Genomic DNA, 14,412 nt, shown 5'->3' with positions numbered 1-14,412 from the left:
AATTTTTTACCATACTTTTCCGTAACGGCTTGACCGATTTTGATGAATTTTTATATGTATATTTATTTTTTTTAGAATAGGTTGTTATCTATTTTTTATACCCTTAAGTGATAAGGGTAGACCGCGCCCCATTTTTTATTTTTTGAAAAAAAAAATTATTTGGCATTAAAATACAAATATGTATAAACAACCGTAAATATTCACCGTTCTACCATCATTCCCTATTTTTTAATAGGGGTTGTTTTTTTAAATTTTTTGTTATCATCTCCGAAACGGCTTGACTGCTTGACCGATTTTGATGAATTTCTATATGTATATTTATTTTTTTAGAATAGGTTGTTATCTATTTTTTATACCCTTAAATAATAAGGATAGACTGCACCCCATTTTTTTTATTTTTTGAAAAAAAAAATATTTTTTTATTTGGCATTGAAAAATTGAAACAACTGTAAATTTTCACCGTTCTACCAACATCCTCTATTTTTTAATAGTGGTTGTCTTTTTGTTACTATACTTCTCCGAAACGACTTGACGGATTTTGATGAAATTTTATATAAGTAAGTCATAAGGGTGGTCCACCCCATATTTTTTTTATTTTTTGGACAAAATTTTTTATCTGTCCTAAAAGTATGAAAATTTGCACAGAGGTCCCTTAAATGACGAAAGTGAGTACTCACAAGCGAATTTTCGGCATTCATTCCTTAAGAAATAGGAGATGAAAATTTGCACAAAAATTTCTTAAAATCAGTTTTAGAAGTAAGAAAATTTATTACTTTTTTAATAAGTACATATATGTATAATTAAGTAAATCACTTTTGTACAAATGATTATTTTAATTTCAAAGTAATATTTCGAAATTTCATATATTACAAGTTATTTACTATTGTTTTATACAAGGTGTCCCAGAAATAAGTGCAAGTATTTTAACTGGTAGTATAGTTCAACCCCAGAAACACGCGAGATTTTTTTCGCAAAAAAAAATTGGTAAAATTGGAATTTTTTTGGATTTTTTTTAGTTTTTAGTTAAAAAAACATAATTTCTTGATAATATGGCAACATAAGTATTAGATTAAATTTACAAGAAAGAAAATCCAGAAAAGATCCAGTGGTCCTCAAAATTTTAGCAAAAAATCATTTTTTTGGAAATTTTCAAAGTAAAATAACTCCGTTATTTTGGACTGGATACTTGCACTTATTTCGGGGCATCCTGTATAGGATGTTTTAAAAGAAATGCAAAACTTTAAGTGAATTCTTTGTTAATTTTCCACAATTTTAAAATGAGCTGAAGGGGTTGAAATAGACTATTTCTAATATTCTTTAATTTTGACAAAAAAAAACTGGAGCAACGACATGGAAAAAATTGAATAGATTTGTATATTTAGAAAGTTTTATGACTTACTTTTTATTACTTACCATAAAATATCTAATTTAAAGTTAAAATGTAAATCATTACGTTTTGAGACAAAAAAATATTTTAGCAAAGAAGCGGTTTGGGCCTTGAACTCAGTTTTATTTTCTACTAATGTAAAATGTTTTTACAAACAACATATAAAGATAATAATTGATTAAGACACATGTTTTTAAGCTACCCTTCCTAAATTTTTATTCAAATAATTAATTTAACAGAGGGGAATACACAGGGGCGGATCCAGGATTGGACAAAGGGAGGGGGGGGGCTAGACACAAGCTTTACTCATAATACATATTCCGGAGTCGTTTCTGACATAATAAATGTACAGCTGGTTCCAATAAAATTGAATACGATTTAAAACATATTTTTATTATTTCGGGCAGTATATTCTATGATACCAGTCCCCCATTTCTCTACTCATGTCATGCTGACGTTTTGAAAAATTTATTTGCCACTTTGTCAAAAGCAAAGTTATTTTATACAATGTCACAATAACCTTAACATGTCAAAATACTTGACACATAAATATACACTGCCCAAATATTCGAAAAAAATATGTAAAGAGTCGTATTCATTTTTTTTGGAACCAGCTGTACGTATTGGAACAAAAAAATATTTTAGCAAAACTGTTCGCCTTAAACTCAGTTTTATTTTCTACTAATGTAAAATGTTTTTACAAACGACATATACCTAAAGATAATTGATTGACAAACATGTTTTAAGCTACCCTTCCTAAATCTTCCTTAAAATAAAAAAATAACAGATTGGAATATACCGGATGCGTCTCAAAGTGGCTCAATATAACTTTTTTATTTTTTCAGATAAAACAACAAGATTTGTTATGTTAGTATATGACATAAATTAGGATAGATTGACATATTCAATTGTTTTCAGTCACTTCCGGTTTCACCGAAAATGACTACAACTTTTGATTTTTAAATGGCACCCTCCAAAATGCTTTTTCCAAATGTGCTAATGAGCCACCCTCGTTCCATTTGAGAAAATTGAGATATGATTAAAAATACGATTTGGTAACCGGCCAAGATTTTGTAACCGGCCAAGACAAGACACTAAAAATATTACACGATCAAATCTATTTTTCCAAGGCTCCTTGATTAAAAATTAGTGTTTTAGAGGGTGCCATTTAAAAATCAAAAGTTGTAGTCATTTCCAGTGATACAGGAAGTGACAGAAAACAATTGAATACGTCAATCAATCCTTATTTAGGTCATATACCAACATACGAAATCTCGTTTTTTTTATCTGAAAAAATAAAAAATTGGCGCCGGGAGGCACGTATAGCCGCCCATACTAAAATATGTTAATATCTCGAAAACTGCGACTTTGACTGATTTTGATGTTATTACAAATTTTGTTGCAAATATTATTCCTAATCTTAATTTGAAAACCGCGTTTCGCCAGCTACTGTAATTTTGGAGTTACGATTTTTTAAAATTTTCTTCCCATACCCCCTTACCAACCCCCCACCCCCACCAAAAACTAATGGCCAGATTCTTGGGTGCCACAGTATTTTTGTGCCAAATTTGGTTAAAATCGGTTCAGCGGTTGAGTTATCGTGTTACAGACGGACAGACGGACGGACAGACAGACAGACTGACACTATGAAAATATTTTGTATTTAGGTCATTTATGACCGAAGTAAAATTAAAATCATAAAAAAAGTAATAATTTTGAGTGAAATTAAAAAAACTTTTTTTTTGCCGATCCTAATAGCCTACCATACATATTAGTATGGTCGGCTAAAAAGTTATAGGGGTGAGCCACTTTTGAGACGACCCGGTATATTATACCGTATGATCGAAAAAAAAACGGAGTCCAGTTGGCTGGGAAATGACAATCGATGACATTTCCCACATAAATGACAGCGATCTTTATTTCATAGCCATCGCTGACACCGTTTTTTTCGATCATACGGTATATCAAATAAAGTAATATTAGAAAAGCTCACTACATTGTTTTCTAGAAAAAAGACCCTATTTTATCACAACAGGTGACATTTTTTTTGTTTTAAATCAGGTAGGTTTTAAAAAAAAACACAAACTACAATAGGTAAAAAAGTTTCTAAACAAATAGACAATAGACTATCCAAAATAATTTATTTCCAATGAGAATAGTGTGTGTAAGTTTGTAATTAAAGTTAGTTAATAAGAATAATAGAAGTTAGGTTAGGTTAACATATTTCAACATCATTCACTGGTTTTAAAAAGATCAAAAAATATGCATGTGTGTTCATAGTATGAATGTATTGTTCCTTACGTTAGTTCTTAATTGATATAATATTTAATAACAAAAATATAACGCTTTACATTTGACCAAAAATTTCCCCGTTGCGTTTTTTTGCATCTGAGTGTAATAATGTTTAAAACAAGTTTTTTAGAATTATTATATATTAAAACTTGTGTTATAACTTAATTCTATTTATTCTAAATTAAAAAAGCCACTAATAAATAATCATAATATAAATATAATAAAATAGAACGTGTTTATAAAACGAAAGTATATGTTTGGTGCTCTTCTTAGCCTGTTCACCAACCTCTGCACTCTGATTAGATCCATATCCCTGACAAAAATCACAAATTTTCACTTTATTCAACAATTTACATATAAATTATACTTCGGAGTGTATCATAAATAAAACCTTCGCAATAACACGCAAATTCTAGCTTTTTTCCGAAATTATCAAACTCCTGATTGAAAAACGTATTTGTTGCTTTAGCTTTACGTTAGCTTTACGTGCTACCGAATCGAAAATGTCGTCACAACCGAACAAATTCTACCGAATCGATCGGTAAGATACTTACAGAATAAGACCCAACACGGAAAAAAAGCTAAACTGGCTTAAAGATTATTAATCTTGAACCAACGATATGCTAGTCTCCCCATTCCGCAAATCTAGTTATACTTCTTTTCAAGAAAATATTATCCTTAGAAGCTAAGAAAATTTATTTTTTATTTAAGATTTACCTAGTATTGAAATTGTTTAGAAAGGAAATAAAGAAATGATTGTAATATACTCGAGAAAATAGAAATTCCTGCTAAAATAAAACACGTGGTACGAGGTCGGCTTACCTTGGAGGGTTGTAATCTTCTCCTGGGTGGCCACCCTGTATCTGGATCAGGAACAACTGCTCGCACGAGTAAACGGTACCGAATTGGTAAGACCTTTTGAAGGTTTAAAATAAAGTTATTTGCGGCGGCGGCGGTTAGCACGTTGAATCGATCTCTCGATAGATGCGGTTCTTGCGGGATCTTTCGATCAAGTGTGTTGTAGTCCAAAGGTTAATTGACGCAGGCGTGTTTCAGCCCTTTGGAATAACCTCCCTAGTACTACATATGCGTATACAATAAATAATAGAATAAATTAATATTGAATTTAAAATTAAAAAAGATAAAATTAAATATATTTTGAGAGTTTCCTAAACAGAAATTAAGATTATAACTACACTCCAGACAATTCTAGATAAAATCTTGTTTCGAGTACTACTTATACTTATTTGTTAATTAGCAAATTATTATTTTATTCTGAAATAAAGCCTCTTCTTACTCTTAGGTTAGTTACTATCGTTATAAGAGTTAATGTCTAATGATTAGTTTATAAAGTTTTTTTTGTTATCGTTTGTGCTTGTGAAATATGGAGGACCTTCTTCAGGCATGGGAGATGACGGATTTGATCCCAAAATTTCAAGGTAAGTTTAGCAATAATCCTACATTACATTATTTGATAACATTTGTTGGAGGTTAGGGAGACTCCATTTTAATATGCACGATTTCGGAACTGAACAAACCCGATTATAAAATAAACCAGTTTTTCCTAGGCCGAATATTAAGCGGGTTCGAAAAACTATAAACAAAAAAAAAACTATAAACTATAAACTATAAACTATAAACTATATACTATATTTGGCTACCGGCTACTAATAGAATAGAATGGAAAAATAGAAAGACGAAGGACAGTGTTGCCATTCTGTTAAATCAAAATTGTGTTGGCTAATCCTAAATCCCGAATCTTCTAATCCCATTATCTTGCCTACTTAATGAAATATTAAATAAAGTACAAAACAATTTTAAGAATGTTTTCTCTAGGCACATAAAAACTTCTTTCTAAAACAAAAAGTAACATGCAGAGCAGAACTTTGAAATCATTTCTAAAATAGCAAGTGCAATTCTATGAAAGGCAATACTGTACGATCTTCCTTCCAGTCGCCCCGACACCGACCGGTCGGTCGGCGGCGGCGACAAAGGAATAGGCCGAAAAAACTTTATAAAGGAGTAGCCGAACAGGGTTGCCGGGTTTATTAGATTATAATTCCATACGAGAACAAAATTCTCGGTAGATCTTCAACAAAAATCAAAAGTACAGAAACAAAATAAAATATAATATTTAAGTCCAAAATTAGCATTCCTATGTGTCGTAATACTAGATCACTCAAATAAAATACAAATATAGCAAAATGTAACAAGAATTAGAAATAGGTAGGTATATTATATTCAGAGCGAGATTCTGAGTCATACTTTCTACTCGCCTGGGGTAGTTTTGTTTTAAGGTTCGACATTTCGTGGTTTAGAGGTTTGGTAATTTGAAGGCCACGCTTTTGATTAGAAAATTTTGAGGTTTGGATATGAGAACAGTGATTTCCCCAGTATGGTCTTGGGAAATAAGCTATAAGGCTCGCGTGGGCAGGGGCACGTCCCTGCGTGACATTTAAGGAAGTGGCAGGTAAACGGTGGTTAAATATAGCACAAAACAGGGAGTCATGGAAAAGGATAGGAGAGACCTTTATCCAGGAGTGGATGAATCCGCGTTGAGGTAGAAGTATATTATTTAATATTAAAAAAAATATATTGAATTAAACAATATTAATATATTAATAAAAACTATAACAAGTAGGGATAGCAGTCACTTTTTACCTTTGTACAAATTTTGATCAGTGATATCTAAAATTCATCTCATTTCAATGGGAAAGCTGTAGCAACTCTCAACTCTTTTTTCATATTAATATATTTTTTGACAGGAAAAGCACTAAAATATTTATCTGTATTCAGTTTGTTTCTTCTTAACTTAGATTTTGTTTTTTGTTTATATTTTTTTTGGGGAAAATATGGGTTTAACTTTAGTAGATGAATGAAGCAAAATATTTTCAAAAGATATCAGTTTCTTCGGGCATATCGCCAATACCGCTCCTAATAAAGAGTAATAAGGATTTGTAGGAATATATTTGTCACTCTGCAACTAGACAGAACGATGACCTATGATTACTAAATAAAATTTAATAAACAATAATAAAGTCAGATTAGACTAAAGACGCAGTTGAACATATCGTTAGATTTTTGTTTAAATCGGTAGATCGGTAGCTTACAGACGAAACCGGTAGACCTGGCAACTCTGTGATGGACTGCGGTGATGGCGTTTTGCGGGGGCGCGGGAAGGTAAATAAAATAATGGCGTTAAAGGGCAGGTATATATATATATATATAATGGCGTTAAAGGGTATCATGGGTGGATAGGAGGCGGCGGAATTTCCAAAATTTGTTATCTTATTGGAGTTCGTCTAACTCGACAGTCGTAGTGGAAGTGGAAACGGGGAAGTTGTTGTCCATCTATGTTTAAGCTTAAACTTTTTATAGGCGTTTCATTCCAATGCATGTAATTCCTATGCCTAGATATCCTATTACCGGACCTGTATAGTTTTCATAAAATTCGGTAACGTGTTCCTTATGCTTTCGGTGGTTCGGGTTCGATCTTGTTAGAAACTCTTGTTTTGGTAAAATACTTTCCTTATCTAAAGTCGTTAAGCGCAGCATAATAGTTTTTCAAACCCGCGCTTCTTTGGATACCCTGATTTGGCCTAAGAAAAGTTAGTTTATCCTAAAATCGGGTTTGTCCGGTAACATACATGAATATAATAGAGTTGGTACATGCTAAAAATTTTAATTTCCATTTACAATAGGTATGGAATATTGAAATATCACTAGAATAACCCCGAATATGGTTAATACTTTTTTAAATAAGATTAGCCAAACATCAGTTATCAAATTATATGCTTTTCGTAATAATAAAATACAATAAAACTGTGTAATTTCCCAATATAGGTAGATATTGAACAGCGGCATCGCTAATTAAAAACGAGAAACGATAATAAAAATTGTTAAAACATAATTGAATTATTCCAAACGCGTACATACCTAGTTTACCACAGGTGTATAAGAAATAATATGCATATTAAAATGGAGTCCCCCTAACCACCAACCAATGTCATCAAATAATGTAGGATTATTGCTAAACTTACCTTGAAATTTTGGGATCAAATCATCTCCCATGCCTGAAGAAGGTTCCATTTTCACATATCACGAGCATAAACAATAACAAAAAAACTTTATAAACCTACCCGACTAGTCGGCGCTTCTCGTATCGCATGAGAGAAACAGAAATCCAATGAAATGAAGGTAGCAATCAGGAATGCACGTTGCGTTGTTGCTGTTGGGGATGGTCACTTAATATAAGAATAGTAACTTTTGGAAATGGGGTGTTATTCTCGCGCCGAGAATAATATGCTTATTTAAAGTATACATCGATTTCAAGTAGAAGTTTTTAAAAAGTTAAGAATACTTATTATATAAAAGTATTTATACTTCATTTAATAATAGTTTCTTCTTTGCTAAATGATTTTTATTCTTCTTTTTCTTCTTCTTCACAGCCTGGTTCCATCCAGTGTTGGATATAAGCCTTTTCTAGGTTTTTCCATGCTTCGCGATCTCTAGCCAATCTTATCCATTGTCTTCCCGCCACTGCCCTGACGTCATCGACCCATCTCTTTTTTGGTCTCACTTTTTTAACGACATCGTCACGAAGTGTCGTTAAAAGATTTTTATTCACTTGATAGTAATATAAGTTTTTCTTAAATATAAGACATTATATTCTTTTTGTTTAGATTCAAAATTACTTAAAGTGACTATAACTATATATATTTAAAAAGCAAGTGTAAAAGTAAAATAGATCCAAATATTTGTTGTACTCATGGAAAGAATACTATCCTTAAAGAAAGTGTAAAATATTAAGTATATGATTGCTCCTGAATATAGAAATGATTTTTTTCCGTGCAATTCCCCGCCCAGGGCCTTATCTGTAGTATAGTCTGTGCATAAAGCTAGTCCGTAGCTCCGAACCGAACGGAAACCCTACCGAATCCTAGGTTCCCGTACCGAAAGCTCTAGTTGTCTCGGTAACGTATAATAATTATACGATCAAACGAACTTACCTGAAGTGAAGTTCGATCGTAATTATATGAGGCGTCCAGTCCGAATGAATTATCTTGATTTTTCTATACGTAGTACCGTCCCTGCGTGCACAATTTTAAAGCTATAAGCTAAATTCCCTCCCGCTACCAGCCTAGGTGGCGGCGCCGGACCTGGCGCGGCGGTCGGTATTCATTTTTCAAAGATTTATTCATTAATTCAAGCGACGATTAATTACGATCGAACTTCACTTCAGGTAAGTTCGTTTGATCGTATATTATATTCGCGTCCAGTCCGAATGTATTATCTTGATTTTTCTATACGTAGATGTTTAAAGAACTGATGGTTGCAAATTAATGGATGCGGTGCAGAAAGCATTTTTTTTTTTGAGACAAAAGTAGCTGAGATTATAAATATGTTTATTGAATGCAACCAAGATGAAACCAATTTAACGGCCATCAATACATGGATTTATTAAATTGTGACAATTTAACATATACATATATGCATACTAAGCAGAGACAGAAACCCATAAGATGGCACTCCCATAAAGGATTCTGCCAAAATTGTTCAATTATACTTTATAAACCAGTTAACTCATCGTGTCGATAGAAATCCCTGTCTCAATGTAGAACTGCGTGGATAACTCGACTATTATAGTGAGGTTTAACCGATATTAATATTAGATAACATTATAAATTAGGTTTCGATCCATACATTGGTATGGATATTGTGGACATTGATATAAAGTAGACACAGATATTGATCTGTGTCAATTTTATACCAGAAGTTTTATTATTATTTGTATTATTTATTTATTTTTTTTTATTGATAATTTTCAGTAACTATGATATGCATATATAATTATATACTGACTAAAAACAAACTGACATCTGTCTCTGATAACTAAGGTTAAACGTGAAACAAATATATGATTTATTATTTTTCATAGCAGTTCACGGCAAGAATTATATAATCTATTTATATACGTAAAACTGCAAGAAAACTATTTCTACTTTATGATTTAATTGATATGTCTATTCTTTCCGAAATTTCTAGATAAGAAAGTAGAACTGTTAGGGAACATTTATGGTAAAATTTTAATGCAGTAAACCTTAGACACATCCTATCTTACAAAAGCCTCTTTCAACGAGAAACCATCCAGATATATTTAAGAAAAAATTCAAAGTCTGCGAAAGTTTACATTAATGTTATTATAATCATCTCTTTCGAAAGTGTATTGTAGAGGAGAAAATATATATTATATACTGTAAGCTGTAAGAAAAACTAACTTTTGTTTCGATAATTTGCACAAAGTCTGTCACTTTGTCAAAATGTATAAAGTATTGGCCAAAACACAACACTGCTTTTATAGACCGAAATGGGTAAATATAAACTCTAAATGTAGATGGTGAGTATTCCAACATATGAAAGTCAAAGATTTACATAAACAAATTAGCATTTAACAGCCGTTATCATAAGGAGCTCCTTTTGAAATGAGATACAGTTACGTGTTTCTTAAGATTTAGAATAAAACTTACATTTCCATTAGAATAGCTTTAGCCAAAATAGAGAAATTTCTTTAGCCAAAATAGAGAAAAATAGGAGACGTTTTTTTTTTATATATACATATATACATATATTATATATTAGCTATGAAAATCTACGATATTAGCTATTTTATTAAATATATACATATTTGAGTCATTATTATTAGCTGGTCAGCTAAGTTGATTACTTTTAATGACTTGGAGGTCAACGTTAAGTTGGTTGTCGCCTATTTTATGGTAGGAGGCTGCCAAGGCAGCAAACTGGAGGGCATCTAATGAATTGGCCGCTCGTGCCTCATGTATCACACTCTTTTTTCAAAGAAAGAAGGTAAAGACATATTCGAATATCTGTCACAAATATCTGGATACATTCCGTTGTTTGTATCTTTTCCTCTAAGCAAGGTTCAAACGTAAATTTATCCAGAGGTCCTTCTTCCTCATGATTTTCATTTGAAAATCCTTCAGAGGGAAAAATAGTTGATACCTTTTGTACAAGATACCGTCAACCACATTAGGACTATGCGTCCGGTATCTATAACAACCGTCCATATTTGTTCCATGATATATTTATGAATATTTTTCTCTTCTTTTAAAAGAATATTGAGTCTACGACGACTATTATTTTATAACTCAGATATTTTTTTTTTTTTTTTTTTTTTTTAAGAGTTTGATTTCGAAAATATGCTGGACTTCATCTTAACAATTATGACACAGGAGAGGATAGGCGACATGCCATGGCTCCTTGGTAAATTATGGAGTTAAAATATTTTCTCAGATATAAAAGTTGACCTTGTTCTGTGCTGAAGCCAGATCATTGGCTAAGACTGAATTCGCTCCCGAAGAAGAATGTATCATCATCGAAGAGTCGAATGTTCTGTAGTCTCTTTGGATTGCCCTTCCCCCAACAAACTGCACAAATCGCTAGATTTGGTTATTTTCCTCTTCCTAGTTGCTGACCTTGTGTTCGATCTGTTATGAGATAGTGACACTTAAATAACGACTGTCCTGCTTTTTGAACGTACAGCCTTATAAATATAATGTGTGGGGGAGTTTTCCTGTTGAAATATATCGTTTTTTTTTTGAGGGTCTAAAATTTTTAGATTTATCACTTGAAATTCTTTTGTGAAATCTACTTCTACGATAACGAGACCGAGAACGTCATTTATAAAGGAATCCCTTTCACACGGAGAAGGGCATTCACTAAAATTAAAAAATTTTGTATCATTGAGACAACAACACTTCGGTTATTATAATATTATCTCGATAGCGAGCTCTGGAATATCTTAAAAAAGGAATCCCTCTCACACGGAGTAGAGGATTATCTAAAAGTACTAACCTTTGTCTCGCTATGAAAAGAACACTGGGAGAAGAACAGTCCGTGTTTATACAATATTCCTCATCCCTTTGTTTTCTCCTTTCCTCTAATCCCCACATTTCGGGATGTACTTCTATTTATTTCCATCCAATATTCGTCTAAAAATAAATATTCTAAAAGACTTACATGTAATACGTGTAATTAATTTTTCGATAAGGCTATCGATAACGTATAAAAGAAATCCCTCCCACACGGAGATGGGCATTCTCTAAAAGTACGAAATTTTGTCTCACTGGGAGATACAAATATTTGGCACCTAAATATATAAATAATATTCCCTTGAGAGTGAGATCTAAAATCTCATAAAAAAAGAAATCCATTCCAGAGATAGGCATTTTCTAAAAGTACAAAATTTTGTTTCATACCTTATTTCATTGCTGGGAGATAAAACACTTCGGCATTTATAGTACTCTGTTGATTGCGAGATCTAGAATCTCATATAATAGGAATCCCTCTCACGAAGAGAAGGGCATTCTCTGTAAGTACGAAACTTTGTCTCACGGAGAGGACAACAGTTCGATATATATATGTTATTCTCATTTTTTCTTTTTGTCTAATTCCATTGTTTCCTCCTTGCCTCTAATTTCCATATTTCGAAATTTGCTTTTACTTTAATTATTTCCATTCATTATTTAATTTCCTAAAAATAAGTATTATAAGATACTCACCGGTAATACGTGTAATTAATATCTCGATAGGGGATATCAACAATGACTTATAAAAGGAATCCCTCACACGGAGACGGCCATTCTCGAAAAATGAGAAATTTGACTCCCTGGGTGATACAACACTTCGGCACAACTTCGGTATTTATAATATTCTCTTGATAGAGAGATTTAGAACCTCATACAATAGGAATCCCCCTCACGAGGAGAAGGGCATTCTCTATAAATAGGAAACTTTGCGTCACTGGGAAAACAACAGTTCGATATTTATAATATTATTTGATAGCCAGATTTCTAACCTCATATAATAGGAATCCCTTTCACGAGGAGAAGGGCATTCTCTAAATAGGAAACTTTGTCTCACTGGGAGCACAACAGTTCGATATATACGATATTCTTATTGCTTTCTCCATTTGTCTACTTCCATTGTCTCCTCCTTGCCTCTAATTTCTACATTTAGAGATTTGCTTCCACTTCAATTATTTCCCTCCATTATTTAATTACCTGAAAATAAATATTATAAGATACTTACCTGTGATACCTGTAATTTATCTCTCGATAGTGGGATATCAATATTGACTTATAAAAGGAATCTCTCTCATATGGCCATCCTCTAAAAGTACGAAATTTGACTCACTCGGAGATGCAACACTTTGGCATTTATAATATTCTCTTGACTGCGAGATATAGAACCTTATATAAATGAGAATTCCTCTTACAAGGAGAAGGACATTCTTTACACGTACGAACTTTGTCTCACTGAGAGTACAACAGTCCGATATATATAATATTCTTATTGTTTTCTTCTTTTATCTAATTCTAATATTCCGTTATTTACGTCCACTTCGTTTTTCTCTAAAAATAAATATTATACAATACTTACATATTGTTCCTTGTGTTCTACCTAGCTGTAGAACACCGTATATTACATAGTAATATCCAAAATGAGTAGAGAATAAACAAAATGGCTTCATCGATCTACGACGAAGAAATCAGAGAGCTACGATCCGCACTGCACCGTGCACGAAAGACGAATGAATACCGACCGCCGCGCCAGGTCCGGCGCCGCCACCTAGGCTGGTAGCGGGAGGGAATTTAGCTTATAGCTTTAAAATTGTGCACGCAGGGACGGTACTACGTATAGAAAAATCAAGATAATACATTCGGACTGGACGCGAATATAATTCTATTCATCAAATAAGTTTTTCTGTCAGGAGTTTGATAGTTTCGAAAAAAGACTAGAATTCGTGTGTTATTGCGAAGGTTTTATATATGATAGACACCAAAGTATAATTTAGATATAAAGTGTTGAATAAGGGGAAAATTTGTAATATTTTTCAAAGATTTGGATCTAATCAGAGCGCAGAGGTTGGTGAACAGGCTAAGAAGAGCACCAAACATGTATATTCGTTTTATTAACATGTTTTATTTTATTATATTTATATCATGATTATTATTTGAGGCTTTTTAAATTTAAAATAAATACAATAATTAAGTTATAACACAAGTTTTAATATATAATAATTCTAAAAAAAAATTTTTAAACATTATTACAAACATTATATTGAACGAAATTGAATAAAAAAATTCAGTCCTTGTCCAACCCATATCTTTACGACATCTTGTAGCCTGATAAGAAAAAAAAAACTATTAATCATATGCGCAGAGAACGAAACCACAAAATCTTTATCTTCATATAAAAATATATTTTACGATTCTGTACACTATGTATATTGTTTAGCAGATTGGCAGTTGCTGCATTCTCAACAACATTACATTAACTCCTTTTTGTTTCATTTGTCTTTTCTACATTGCAAATGAAGATTCAACAGCCAGCATTCTTCTTTTATCCTGCAAAATTTTCATGTACTTCTATAAAGGGAAGCGAGACTTCTTTTTGCTGCATAGTCATACGGATTCCCTCCAGTGCTTAAAAGAAAATTTAATATTACTTACCCCTTCTGGAAAAAATATCTTAGGCTCTGGTGCACAACAGGTCTCTACACATTTAGGACTTAGTATTTTTTTGCAAGATTATCTTAAATTGAACATTTTGTTCAAAAAATGTTGGATGAATGTGTTTTATCTTTAAAAAGCGGCAAAAAAACGAATTTTAGGTACAGGCGACGGACATGGACAGTAAATATGTAAAATTTT

General features: G+C 32.2%; 1 protein-coding gene and 1 long non-coding RNA gene across 2 annotated transcripts in view; one reads left to right on the top strand and one right to left on the bottom strand.

The window, feature by feature from the left end:
- LOC115878420 (dynein heavy chain 6, axonemal-like) overlaps nucleotides 1–14,412 on the top strand; it is a 112,005-nt gene that overhangs the window by 65,357 nt on the left and 32,236 nt on the right. The gene's annotated exons all lie outside the window — the stretch shown is intronic.
- LOC115878422 lies at nucleotides 11,287–13,385 on the bottom strand. The gene is made up of 2 exons (XR_004049521.1): nucleotides 11,956–13,385; nucleotides 11,287–11,688 (listed from the first exon to the last, which is right to left on the bottom strand). It is a non-coding gene; the product is annotated as an uncharacterized LOC115878422 (long non-coding RNA).

Source organism: Sitophilus oryzae, unplaced genomic scaffold, assembly GCF_002938485.1.
Source record: "Sitophilus oryzae breed Bouriz unplaced genomic scaffold, Soryzae_2.0 scaffold_1509_pilon_pilon, whole genome shotgun sequence".
NCBI classification, from domain to species: domain Eukaryota; kingdom Metazoa; phylum Arthropoda; class Insecta; order Coleoptera; family Curculionidae; genus Sitophilus; species Sitophilus oryzae.
Note: the sequence above shows the minus strand (reverse complement) of the source record. Positions and strands in the feature narration are given on the sequence as shown.